Source organism: Delphinapterus leucas, chromosome 16 (assembly GCF_059928025.1).
Source record: "Delphinapterus leucas isolate spDelLeu-1000000601 "Yukka" chromosome 16, BTC_Dleu_Yukka2, whole genome shotgun sequence".
In the NCBI taxonomy this organism is placed as follows: domain Eukaryota; kingdom Metazoa; phylum Chordata; class Mammalia; order Artiodactyla; family Monodontidae; genus Delphinapterus; species Delphinapterus leucas.
In genome coordinates, this window is record NC_143144.1 from 49,311,103 (window position 1) to 49,324,742 (window position 13,640).

The following is a 13,640-nucleotide window of genomic DNA, read 5'->3' on the forward strand; positions in this document are numbered from 1 at the left end:
ACCCTCCTCTCCCTTGTCTGCTCCGACGAACACCTGGGGGTGGCGCCTGAAAATCTTTCTGCGGAACGATTCTGCAGCCTACCCGGGCAGGCTTGGTAGTAGGGACAAAAGAGGTCATCTGGTAACAGGTTTTGCACTTCGGTGACTTCCCTTTTTCTTTTACCCCTTTCTTTCCCTTTGCAGAATGAGAGATGAGGCACCAGAGGTCCCCAGGGCGCAAATCTGAAAGCCAGCGCCTCCTGAGCACAGGCTGCCAGGGGCGAGACGACATTAGACATTGCCCCCAGATATAAGAAGCATCACTTCCTTCAGACAGAGGTGGTGAGACTATGAAGTAATGGGACAGTTCCTCTTACTACGCTCCTCGGGAAGGCAGTTTGTGCCTCTCCGCTTTAGGCATCATCCTTTATGGCTAAAATTCTGCAGCCTGATTGTTGAATGTAGTGAATGCTACCCTTGTTACAAGCTTGTGATAACTGTAGTGATGATAATAGCTACAGTTTACTGAATGTCTACTTGGTGTCAGGCAATATGCTTCTTTGGGCTTCACATCCATAACCTGAATTCCTCAAAAAACCCAATCCTCTAAAATAGCCATTATTTTCTCTTTATTTATTACTTATAGATGAGCAAATTTTAAAGCTTAGAGCGATAAACTTTTTTAAGTTCATGCACCTAAGAAGTGGCAAAATTTCATTGGGACCTAGATCTGATTCAAATCCTACACTTTACATTCTCTCTTTGAAATAGTAAATTGATAGCAGTTAAATTTTAAAATCTAGGTGAAAGAGGTAAGACCATGAAATGACAAAATCTTAAGGCTTTAAAGGATAAGGATGGGATGACAGGAATGCACGGATGTTTAAAAACTGTGATTGGGTTTATTGACAAGAATCAGAATGGAATCTAATACAGTAAGTGGTTCTTGTTTTGCATCCATGCCTTTTTGTCTATTTTTGTGTGTCTACAACCATAACATAAATTCTAAAAAAACTGATATGAAGCTAGGTTTGGGAGTGCTAGTCTGATTTTTCATCTCAGAATGATTATGAGACCAGGATAATATTTACAAGTAAACACAAGCCATGTGTTCAGCAGTCTTAGAAGAGACTCTCCACTGGGTCCCAGTGATTATCCTCAATCTTGATTCATTGCTTGGGATGCTCGTGGGACTATGCCTTGACAGAGCTAAAAGGTAGAGGTTATTGAAGGAAAGAACTTTAGGTTTTGTTGCTCGTGAGGATAATCATACCCTGGTAAGGAAAATGAGCTGAGAAACTCAAGATGGTAATGGATTTCCATCATCCACTGAGTGAAACTGGGTCAACTAAGAGCCTCACCTGCTTTTCTCTAAGGGCCAGGATAACCAACCTACCCAGTTTGTCTGACATTAAGGGGATTTCTAGGACATAGGACTTCAAATGCTAATACAGGGAATGTCTCAGGCAAGCCATGAGTAGTTGGTCACCCTACTAGGGACATCCTAAATGAACTCTAGAATCAGGTCGAGCTCTCAGTATGGTTGCATCTAGACTCAATTCATCTGCTTAATAACTGCGGTATGATTGCACAGGAAAGGAAATTGTGGATAAAGTAATCAAGACTGACCATAAAGAGTCTACATGCTCCCAAATAAATATTGCTGCTCATTCCTTTTCCAGTGGTTTGGCTATAAACTGAGTACCTACATCCATACTTTTTGGACCTAATTTTCATTTAGCAAATCCTTAGGAAGCCTCCTATGTCTGGGCCCTAAGACATCAAATGACTGCCTTCCCATATACCATGCACATTCATTTCCAGCAATCACTAAATCAGCTAGATTCTTCCAGAATAGAGCTGAGTGAACATATGCTTTTCATCCCAGGATAGCTTTATATAATCCCTGGCAGCACAAAACACCATATTTGGCCCACAGTAGGAGCTCAATAAATAATTCATTATGTGTAATATTAATCAGGAAATTATTACAACAGATTTTTGGTAGACCTTCTGAGCCTTCCCTCCGTGATGTCAGAATCAAGATATTAAAAATAGTTATATTTACCGTAGAAAGTTTTTGTTTGTTTTTAAACTAATGCCTCTTAAGGCAGTTAATGGCAGTTCTCTCCTCAGCGAAGTGAATTTTCCTTTGTTTTTGTTAGTTGGGTGGAGGTGTGATAAGTTTGCTCTGTAGCCAAGGTCAATTATTGCACTGGACCCTTGAAGGGGAAAGGATGCCTTAGATTAGGAGCTGTAGAATTTCACTGTGAGTTTATTCACTTGGACAACTTGGCAAAATGCAGGTTCCCAGGTCCCAGCATTAACGGCTCCCATTTAACTGCTCTAGGTTTTGGCCCAGGTATTTGCATTTTGAATAAGCATCTGAGATGATTTGGATATAGGTAGTTTGGGACCACACTTTGACAAACTCTGCCCTAGTCAGTGATAATTTTAGATGTATTTTTGCAAAAATCTCTTCTGCCCCAGCCCCCAAAGCCTATCTGGTTAGCCTGAACCATTAAGCCAGCTGGGATACATCAAGAAATCAGGGCAAGGAAGCCTCATGACAAGATTCAGAATAAAATGTCTTTGGAAGGGAAAACAAATCTGAAATCTTTGGATAAATAAACATGGTAAACCTGACCCTTTTCATTGCGCATGAGAAATGATTCACTTGACAGTGATTTAGAAAGAGCAGAACTTCAACAAATAGATAAAATTATATAGCAGTAATTTCGCCAGTATAAGAGTCACTTGGTAACCTTGGTTCTTTTAAAAATATTTCATTGGAAAAAAATAATCGTATTATTTTGATAAGTTAAATAATAGAATGGGTGGGGAAAGAAAAGCAAGAATATGAAGCTGTATCTAAAGCCATGAAAGCACTGAGAAAGGCTAAGATTAGGTGCTTGAAGCTCCAGCACAAAGAGTAAGATGGAATCAAGGCAAAAATAATGGAAAATTAAAATTTCAACAGATTGGAAGGAGTGGAAAGATGAATTGATAGCTTTATTCTATAAAAAGCACAAAAGCTAAAAAGACTCAACAGAAAAGTTCAAAGAACATATTGTTGTAAATCTACTTTTCATGCTTTTATGTTTTTAAACTTTGTACATAATTTAAAATGAGTATATATAGAAATTAGTGTATATGTAATTTTCTCGTATTATCAGGGTAGCACTAATCCACAAACAGTCTTACATTGCTTCATAATCCTTTTTCTCAAGCACTACTGCCAGTTGTACATTTTTTACAGTTTATGCTACCAAGAAACATTTTCTAGAACTTAGATATTTCTTTTACATCTGCAATATTTTGTTGTTTAGCTTTAATACAGTACTGAACATAGACTGTTCAGGTGATACTATCTGTGGAAAGTCAGGATGGATCAAACCAGGCGATTGCTTGGGAAGATGTCTAACCTTACTGTAACCTTACATTAGCAAGAGCTTTAAGGCATAAGTGAAAGAGTAAGCTCCCTAGGATTTGTTTGGGCCCTTCCTAAATGCCCTTCCATATGATTTTTTTTTTTAATGGGAGAGGAGTTGGGAGAGATTGGGTAAGAATAACAAAGATATGAATTCATCAGTCAAAATTGAAGAAACAGTAGTTGAAACATTAATTCTCAATTCCTGTAACAGCAGATTGATAGATGAAGCATAAAACAAGACCAGATGCTGTGGTTTCCAGGATGCACTTGGCTTCCCATCCTTTATTACCTGGAGCATTTTTTGCCGTAAGTAGGTCATTTGCTTGCTCTCATTTACCTGATTCTAGGAAAATGCCCTTGAAAGTATTTGGAAAATAATACTTTTTGTTAAGCTTGTGCTTAACATTTTAAAAGTTAAGATTGCAAGAAACTTCCCCCACCCCCTTTTCTCTATTAGACAGAATAACTTGTAACCTTGTAGCATAAGTGAAACTAAAATGGACAAGAAGAATTCAAGATGTTTTATTTTCTAAGAACTAAAATTTGTGTCCATAGCACTGGCATAGTACTCATCTCACAGAATTATAATTGGGATTTAAGTTTCTGTATTCTCCTATCAGATGTGCAGTTCTTGAAAAAAGAGGATGCCTAGGACATAGGAGGGGCTTAACAAATGTTTTAATTAACTGATTCCCCCCACCAATCTGACATATTGAATGAAGCTTTTCAGGCACCATTCTAATAGATTTACGGTGACCAGGGAGGGAAAAAGAGGAAAGAAAGGCAAATGGTCCAAAGATAAGGACATGTGCAATCAAACCATTTTACTGACCATAATTATATTATTGTCCTGTCATGACAGGTCTGTTCCTGATGTGTCCACCAGAGACCAGTCCCATTAGGTATCCATAAGGTTTAAGACCATGGACATTGCAACCCAACAGACTTGGCTTTAGATGTAAGATCTGTTATTTACTAGCTCTGTGACTTTGGGCAAGTTATTAAGCTCTGTAAGCCTCAAGTTCCTCACCTTTAATGCAGGGACAAAAGCGGTACTCACACCATGGAGTTGCACTGAGAATTAAATGAGACAGTGCATGGCAAGTGCTGAGCTCTATGCCTGGCACTTAGCAAGTGCTCAATAAACATGCCATTGTAATACCTCAGATGTTATTTTCATTATACTATGAAGTGATATTCTGTCATTTCCAGAAGCCCTGTATGGACAAAGATTCCTTCATATCTCCTTAGTGTTTGCATGAGGACTTCACCTCTCAAGTTGTCAACTGTGGCATCTTGTCTGGGAATGTTTATCTTCTCTGACTTGTGAAGAGGCTATGCCTCTGTCTCTTTGAACTCTTAGTTCTCTCATTCTCAGTTTTAATACACTCCTCTGAGTGAGTCTTACTGATTAGTATTCTATAAACCATTAGTGATAGTTATATAAAACCTGTAAGATTCCATCCTTGTGACCCCCCCCAGACAAATAAGTTTAAAATATTGGTCAATCCATGAAAACGACTATCTGGATATTTCTCAGTTCACTGAAGACCATCATTAATATTGGCTGTTGTTCCCATTCTGTCTAATAACAGCCATTTATTGAGCTTACAGTTCTTGCTCTCATGGAGTTCTGAAGACTCAAATGTCTTGTGAAAATGCAAGTCTTCATAGAACTATTGTTTTTTTTAAGGTAGAGGTTTAACCTACCTTTCATCTCCATTCATTATTTGTTTTGGGAAAACTTCCTTACTTAGATTGCCGAGTGACTTTTGCACAGAAGAAAGAAATTAGTTCAACGGATGAAAGTAATTAGTTCAATGGATGAAAGTGAGATGCTAAACCAGATTTGAGATTTTAGAGGTCAATCCTTTGCATGTCTTATAATTTCTTTGCAAACTACAACCTTTTTGTAACCCTTGAGGACTATCTTAACATCAGAGCTGCTATTCTTCATACAATATTTAATTCCTTTGAACATAACATGTTTTTAAAAAAATATTTACTATGTGCAACTCGTGGAAATGCTCCTAAAATTGAGGGAGTTCTACTGAGCAAAAGAAATGGAATATCCTGTATAGAGACTGAGTGCATGGCTTCCAAAGGCAAAGGCAAGGGCAGAACTTGCTAATGTTAGATGTTTAGGGATGAAATGTCTACTAGACCTTGTTTCTTCTTAGAGAGACCCAACAGTAGCGTACTAGCAAGCTACTGTTAAATTTGCCCTCCCCACCTGTTTATTGCCAGCATTTCTGGAAACAGAAAAACAAAACAAAGGGGTAAGGAAAAAAAAAAGCAAAGTCTGCATGTAACTTGAGTTAGAGAAGTGCAGGAAACAAATCAAGTATACTAAGTTAGCAGTGCTTAAAGTCCCATTCAACTTCAGAATAGTATACCTGGTAGAGTTCCACAAACCTTTCTCCTTTCTAGCCTGCTGCTTATTAAGTTTAAATGCCAGAACCATTCTGAGAGCTCTGAATGCCCATATGAGGCCTAGAGCCAGAGACATGCCCCACACCCATTTCTTTATATTTTCTGAATTCCCAGGTAAACGAGAGATCAGAAAAAGGGACAGTAAAGGAAAGGAGACAAAGAGGTCAACTCCCCAACAGTGTCTTCTTCCCCTTTGGTGTTTTGCAAAAAGCTGAAGAGATGCTATAATGATTCTTTAACCAACTGAAAGCAGCGTTAGAATTCTGTCTAGATATTCTTGAACCTCTGGCTGGGCAGTGTTCCACCTTCCACACTCCAGTCCATCCATCATTCAATACTACTTATGCTAGATAAACTGGCTTGCCATAGTTTATTATCATGTTGTCCTCACAGACTAGTATTCAAGGAGCCTCCCCTGACCACTTTCTTGGGACTCTTGGAAGTAAACAGAGAAACAGTTTAAATGAATGGTAAAAACCCATGTAGGGCTTCCCTGGTGGTGCAGTGGTTGAGAGTCTGCCTGCCGATGCAGAGGACACGGGTTCGTGCCCCGGTCCGGGAGGATCCCACATGCCGCAGTGTGGCTGGGCCTGTGAGCCATGGCCGCTGAGCCTGCGCGTCCGGAGCCTGTGCTCCGCAACGGGAAAGGCCACAGCAGTGAGAGGCCCGCATACCTCAAAAAATAAAAAAAAAAACCCATGAAATACAGTGATTGTTTTTTTTTGGGGGGGGGAGAGTAAATAATTATATGTCTTCAGTTGAGAGAATCATAAGGATTTCTAGCACATGAATACACATTCACAGCCCCCAAACAGAAGACAACTAAAAAATCTCTGCAGAGGGACAGCATTTCCTCCTCATTCCATAGGAAGGTGGGGATCTATGACACTCCATTTTAATGATCATCCCCAATTTCCGTTTCTGTGCCCAACACAGTAAAGCATTTCCAAGTACAGAGTGTCAGGTGAACAACAAACAAACAGCCTCTGTCAAAAATAGTTTGAAGCGTGCAAGATGTAGATTATTGAGTACAGTACTTGAAAAATGCTAAGTTATGACAGTCCTCAATGACAGCTCTGTGACCTGTCTCATGTTAGGTAGCCTTTCTGGGTTTCTGCCTCTGAAATTGAAATAGTTCTACCAACTTCATAATTCTGTGATTCTGTGATTCGTTCATTCTGACCTGTATGTGGGAGAACTTTTGTTTATTTTTTCTCCCCTTTAGAATCCAACAAATGAATGCTAAATTTGAACTCTAGGTTTCAGAGTATACTTTAACATATTAATAAATTTTAACAATTTCTAACAAGACTTGTGTACTATACTACCTTGTCAGCTACCATTTTGCCTGTCATAGTTTTGTCACAATGTGGTTTTGTCACAATGTGGTTTTGTATTTGTATGCTTAAATTTTACAATCTGTGATCTCTATGTATGTATGTATGGTTGAGTTTAGTTCCTTGAAACCAAAGCATTAAATATCAGTAAGGGCTATACCAAGAACTTTAAAAAAAGAAGTGTGGTTAATATAAATTATCTTCCGCAGAAGAGCATGACTTTCAGAATATGAACTCGTGAACAACCTAGGGAAAAGATTCTTTTCTGCTTTATAACTAACTTTATTGTTTTATTCTCTTGAGAATTCCCTATCGAACTTGCCAATGAGGGTTTTATCTAACATGGCACTTTTCTGGGATGTAACCATCACTACCCCCAGTTAGTGAGAGATTACTATAACAAATAGTGAAAACACTCACATAGATTCTCATGAATCATGTTTTAATTGAGAGCTAGCCAAAGAGGAAGGGTGGAGAGGTAAGGACATAGATTTATCTCTGCTTGTGTGTTCATTTGTACTTTTATTAAGAGAAAAAACATTTTCCTCTTTTTTAAATAAAATCTCATCCTCTAGGAAGTAAATTCAGGAGTAAGACGCTCTACACCTGTTTTGCATAGTCCAATTGATTGTTAATTTCATTGTCTTTTGACATACTGGGAGGCATGTTAATTTGGAACACATCTCTCTCATAGAAGTAACAAACCAACATTAACACAGGTAAGATGCATCTTCTACCTTGATAAAGACACCTGCTCCAGTGTTATAGAAATAGGGAAGGTCTAGATATATATATCTAGAAAGATATAATTTCAAGGAATCATGCTCTCTCAGGATTGAAAGGAATATTAAAGTCAGTGAATGTTCAACCAAAGGCAGTGTGGAACTGTAGAATGTGTGCTATGGAATTAGAGGACCTGGATCAAATCACAGCTTTGCAACTTAGTAGCTGTGTGTTTGGGGTAATTTATTTAACCTGGCTGAGCCTTGGTTTTCTCACCTATAAAATGGGGATAGTGACTACATTATGGAGTTGGTGAAAGAATTGAAGATAATGTATGTAAAGGACCTGGGACAGACATAATAAGCATTTAGTAAATGATTGTGGCTGTTGTGATCATCAGTGTCCCACCAACTGGTCATTAAGCTTATTTGAACATTCCCAGTGACATGGAATTCCCCAACTGTTCAGGTAGCCCATCTCATGTTTGGAGAACTCCTCAGTGTTAGTTCTTCCTTTTACTGAGCCTAAATCTTTTCCCCTAGAACTTTTTCTATGGTTCTGATTCTTGCCGTTGGGGCTGCACAGATTAAGTGTGTAAATCAATTAGGCATGTAATCTAGAACGGTATATATGCTTTAAGAGTGGTGTGACCAGAGTGGATACTAGAGATTTATCAACACAGTTTAGGATCAAACTAGCTTCCTTTTCCTGAAACCCACCCTTTTAATACCTATTGAATTTGCTATTAATTAAAGCCTGTTTGTCTTTTGTACTAGAGATGTAGTCAAAGCTTGAGTCCTGCATACTGTACCTGTCACAGTTTTGAGGGAGAGAATTAAGTGCAGAACCTTACAATTAAATCTTTATCATATTAATTAATAAACTGGTAAAATTCCATTTGAGTCATACAAATATAATTTGAGTATTAAATCATATATAATGTGGCATACCTGTAAGGTCATATAGTTATAAATGGATAAGAACGTAGTGCACTTTATTTAACAAACACCAATACGGTATTTAATATGTGCCAAGCACTGTTCTAAGTGCTTTTCATATATTAACTCATTTAATTCTCAGTCATAATAACCCTATGTGGTTAGTATTATTATCTTCAGATAAGGAAACTGAGGCACAGAGAGATTAAGTAATTTATCCAGGGCAAATAGCTAGTAAGTAGCAGAGTTAGAATTTGAACCAGCATGTTTAGTTCGAGAGCCTGTGTTCATACTCATGCCCTGTTCCCAAATTTGTTAAAATTTAGAAAAATTGTTACATGGATTGTTAGGGCTCCTTAAAAGCAAGAAAAACATGACAAATTAACACTGCTGGATTTACAACCTACTTTATAAAAGCATTATTAGAGAATATCTTTTGAGTGCTATGGATTTGATTTATGAGAATGTAAAATGTTGACTAGAAGCAATATCTAGCTCCATTCTAAGCAGGACTAGGCTTCTGATGGTTCATTTTATATTTCAACTATATAATTGAGAAGGAATTGATGAATGCCTCTGAATTTTTTTCTTCTCATATGTACTTTTTCTGATAAAAATTGTTTTCAAATGTTAAGACAGCAGTACATCATATTACAGTTTTATTTTTAAATTAACATACAGTAAAGTTGATTGTGTGTGCGTACCTGCATGTGTGTACAGTTCTATGAATTTAATACGATAGATTCATATAACCACAGTCAAGATATATAACAGTTCCATTATCCTAAGAAACTCCCTTGTATTACCCCTTTGTACTTACCTCCTCAACCCTTGGCAACCATGGATCTAATCTCCATCACTGTAGTTTTATCTTTATGAGAATGTCATATATAAATTAAATCCTACAGTATATAACTTTCTGAGACTGGCTTCTCTTACTTAACATGCCTTTGAGATTCATCTGAGATTTGCATATATCAGTAGTTCATTCATTTTCATTGCTGAGTAGTATTCCATTGTAGAGATGTACCACAGTTTGTCCATTCATTTGTTGAAGGGCGTTTCAGTTGTTTCCAGTTTTTGGTAATTGTGAATAGAGCTGCTATAAACATTTGTGTGTAGGTTTTTGTGTGAACAGAAGTTTTCATTTCCTTAAAGTAAATACCTAGGAGTAGGATTGCTAGGTCATATGATAGGAGTATTTTTAACTTTTTGAGAGACTGCCAAACGGTTTTCCCCAATGGCTATACCATTTTGCATTTCCATGAGAATGTATGAGCATTCGATTTGTTTTGTATCCTCACCAGAACTTGTTATTATCAGTATTTTTTATTTTAGGTATTGTAAAAGGTATCTCATTATTGTTTTAATTGACATTTCCCTGATGATCGACAATATTAATATCTTTTTTAACAGCTTATTTGCCATCTATTTATCCACTTCAGTGAAATGCCTGTTCGAGTCTTTTGCTCATTTTTAAATTGGGTTGTTTGTTTTCTTACTGTTGAGTTTTGAGAATTCTTCAAATATATATTTGAAGTTCGAGAGCCTCAAAAGATCCATAGCACTCAAAAGATATTCTCTAATAATGCTTTTATAAAGTAGGTTGTAAATCCAGCAGTGTTAATTTGTCATGTTTTTCTTGCTTTTAAGGAGCCCTAACAATCCATGTAACAATTTTTCTAAATTTTAACAAATTTGGGAACAGGGCATGAGTATCAACACAGGCTCTTCAAATATATATATATCTAGAAAATATATATTCTAGATATAAGGCCTTTGTCAGTATGTGATTTGCAAATATTTTCTTCTGGTGTGTAACTTATCTTTTTATTCTTTTACAGTGTCTTTTATAAAGTTTTAAATGTTAAGTCCAGCTTATCATTTTTTCTTTTACGGATCATGTTTTTGGTATCATGCGTAAGAACTCTTTGCTTAACCCCAGGTTATGAAGATTTTCTCTAAAGTTTTCTTCTAAAAGTTTTATATTTTACATTTAGATCTATGATACATTTTGAGTTAATTTTTGTACAAAATGTGAGATTAAGGTTGAGGTTCAGTTTTAAGTATATGAATGTCCAATTGGTCCAATATCATTTATTGAAAAGACAATCTTTTGGGCCTTTGTCAAAAATCAGTTGGCTATATCTGCATGGATATGAGCATGGATCTGTTTCTGGGCTGTCTATTCCACTGATCTAAGTGACTGTCCCTTCACCAGTACCACACTGTCTTAGTTAATCTAGCTTTATATTACAACTTAAAAATCTGGTAATATGATTTCTCCAACTTTATTCTTTTTCTTCAAACATTTTGGTTTTTCTAGTGCCTTTGAATTTCTATTTGAATTTTAGAATCAGCTTGCCTATATCTCGAAAAATTCTGCTGGGATAGTTCATGAAACTGAGTTAAATCTGTACATCAAATTGGGGAGTTGAGTCTTCCTGTCCCTAAACATGCTATGTCTTTCCATTTATTTAGGTCTTTGATTTCTTTCATTTATGTTTTCTAGTTTTCAGCATATAGATACTGTTCTGTCAGTGTTTTGTTAAATTTATTCCTAGGTATTTCAGTATTTTTGGAGCTATTGTAAATGGTATTGTTTTTAAAATATCAGTTTCAATTGTTCACTGCTGGTATACAGGTATATAATTATTATTGTGTTTTTAACTTATATCCTGTGACTGTACTTAACTCAGTTCTAGGAGTTTTTTGGGTTTTGTTGTTTTTTGGTCACTTCTTTTGGTTTCAATCATGTCATCTGCAAATAAGAACATTTTAATTTCTTCCTTTTCAATTTGTATGCCTTTATCTCTTATTCTTGCCTTATTATACTGGTTAAGAATTCTAGTATAACGTCAAATAACAACAGTGAGAGAGGACATCCTTGCCTTGTTCCTTATCTTAGCGGGAAAGCATTCAGTATTTTACCACTAAGTGTGACATTAGATGTTGGCTTTTTGTACATAAGGTGAAGAAGTTCCCTTCTATCTCAGTAAGCTGAGAATTTTAAAAATCTTGAATGGATGTTGAATTTTTTCCAATGCTATTTCTGTATCAGTTGATATGATTATGTACATAGTTTTTCTTCTTTAGTCTACTAATATAGTGGATTACACTGACTGAGTTTTCAAATATTGAAGCAGCCTTGCCTTTTCAGGATAAGTGCTACTTGTTTGTAGTATATAATTAAAAAAAATACTTCTGGACTCAGTGTGCTCAGTGTGTTTGACTTTCATATCAATGCTTATGAGAGATATTAATCTATAGTTTTTTCCCCTGTACTGTCTTTTGTACAGTATTTCGTATCAGAGTAATGCTGGTTTTATAAAAATGAGTTGGGAAGTGTTTCCTCCTTTTCTATTTTCTGGAAGAGTTTGTGTAGTATCATTTCATCTTTAAATGTTTAATAGAATTCTACCTTTAGGCCAGGAAAATTTTTTTGAAAGCCTTTTAACTATGAATTCAATTTCTCTGTAGTTACATGATTCTTCAGGTTATCTATTTTCTCTTTGATGAGTTTTCGTAGTTTGTTGTCAAGGAATTAGTCTATTTCACCTTGGTTGTCATATTTATGCATGTATTCCCTTATCCTTGTAATGTCTATAGGGTCTGTGGTGATATCCTTTTTCATTCCTGATATTGATAGTTTGTGTCTTTTGTTTATGAATTTCATTGAGTTTTATGGATTTCATTGATCTCAAAGAATCAGTTTTTTATTTTATGGATTTTTCTCTATTTTGTTTTCAATTTCATTCATTTCTGCTCTTAGCTTTATTTCCTTCCTTCTGCTTTATTTGCTTTTTTAAAAAAGATCAGTGATTTGAGACCTTTTTTCTTTTTTTATATAAGCAATTAATGCTGTAAATTTCCCTCTGGTTTAGCTGACTCCCACAATTTTTGCTATGTTGTACTTTCATTTCTATTTAATTAAAAATATTTTTACATTTCCCTTTTGACTTCCTCTTTGACCCACAGATTATTTAGAAGTGTGTTGTTTACAAATGTTTGGAGATTTTCTTTATTTTCCATTACTGAAATCTAATATAACCCTATTATGATTAGAGAGCATACTGTGTATGATTTCAATTCTTTCACATTTTTTTAGGCTGGTATTATGATCCAGATATTGTCTGTCTTGGTGAATGTTCCATGTTCATTTAAAATAATATGTATTTTGCCTAGTGTTGAGTGGACTAATCAATAAATATCTGTTGGGCTTACTTGGGTTGGTGGTATTTTTCATTTCTTCTATATCCTTGCTGATTTTCTGTTTACAAGTTCTGTCCATTGCTGAGAGAGGAGTGTTGAAGTTTCCAAATACAATTGTGGATTTGTCTGTTTCTCCTTTCAGTTCTATCAGTTTTTAATTCATGTGTTTTTTTTTAAATATTTTTTCTTGGAGTATAGTTGATTTACAATGTTGCGTTAGCTTCTGCTGTACAGCGTAGTGAATCTGTTATACATATACATATATCCACTCTATTTTTAGATTCTTTTCCCATATAGGCCATTACAGAGTATTGAATAGAGTTCCCTGTGCTATATAATTCATGCATTTTGTGATGTCCTTATTAAGCTCTGGTAATTTTCTCTGCTCTGAAATCTACTTTGTCTGATATTAATATAGCTTCTCCCACTTGGTTTTGATTAGTGTTCACATGTCATATATTCTTTCACCCCTTTATTTTTAACATACCTATATCAATATATTTTAATTTTTTTGTAGACAATACATAGCTGGGTCATGTTCTTTGTATCCATTCTACCAATCTGTATGTTTAACTGGTATATTTA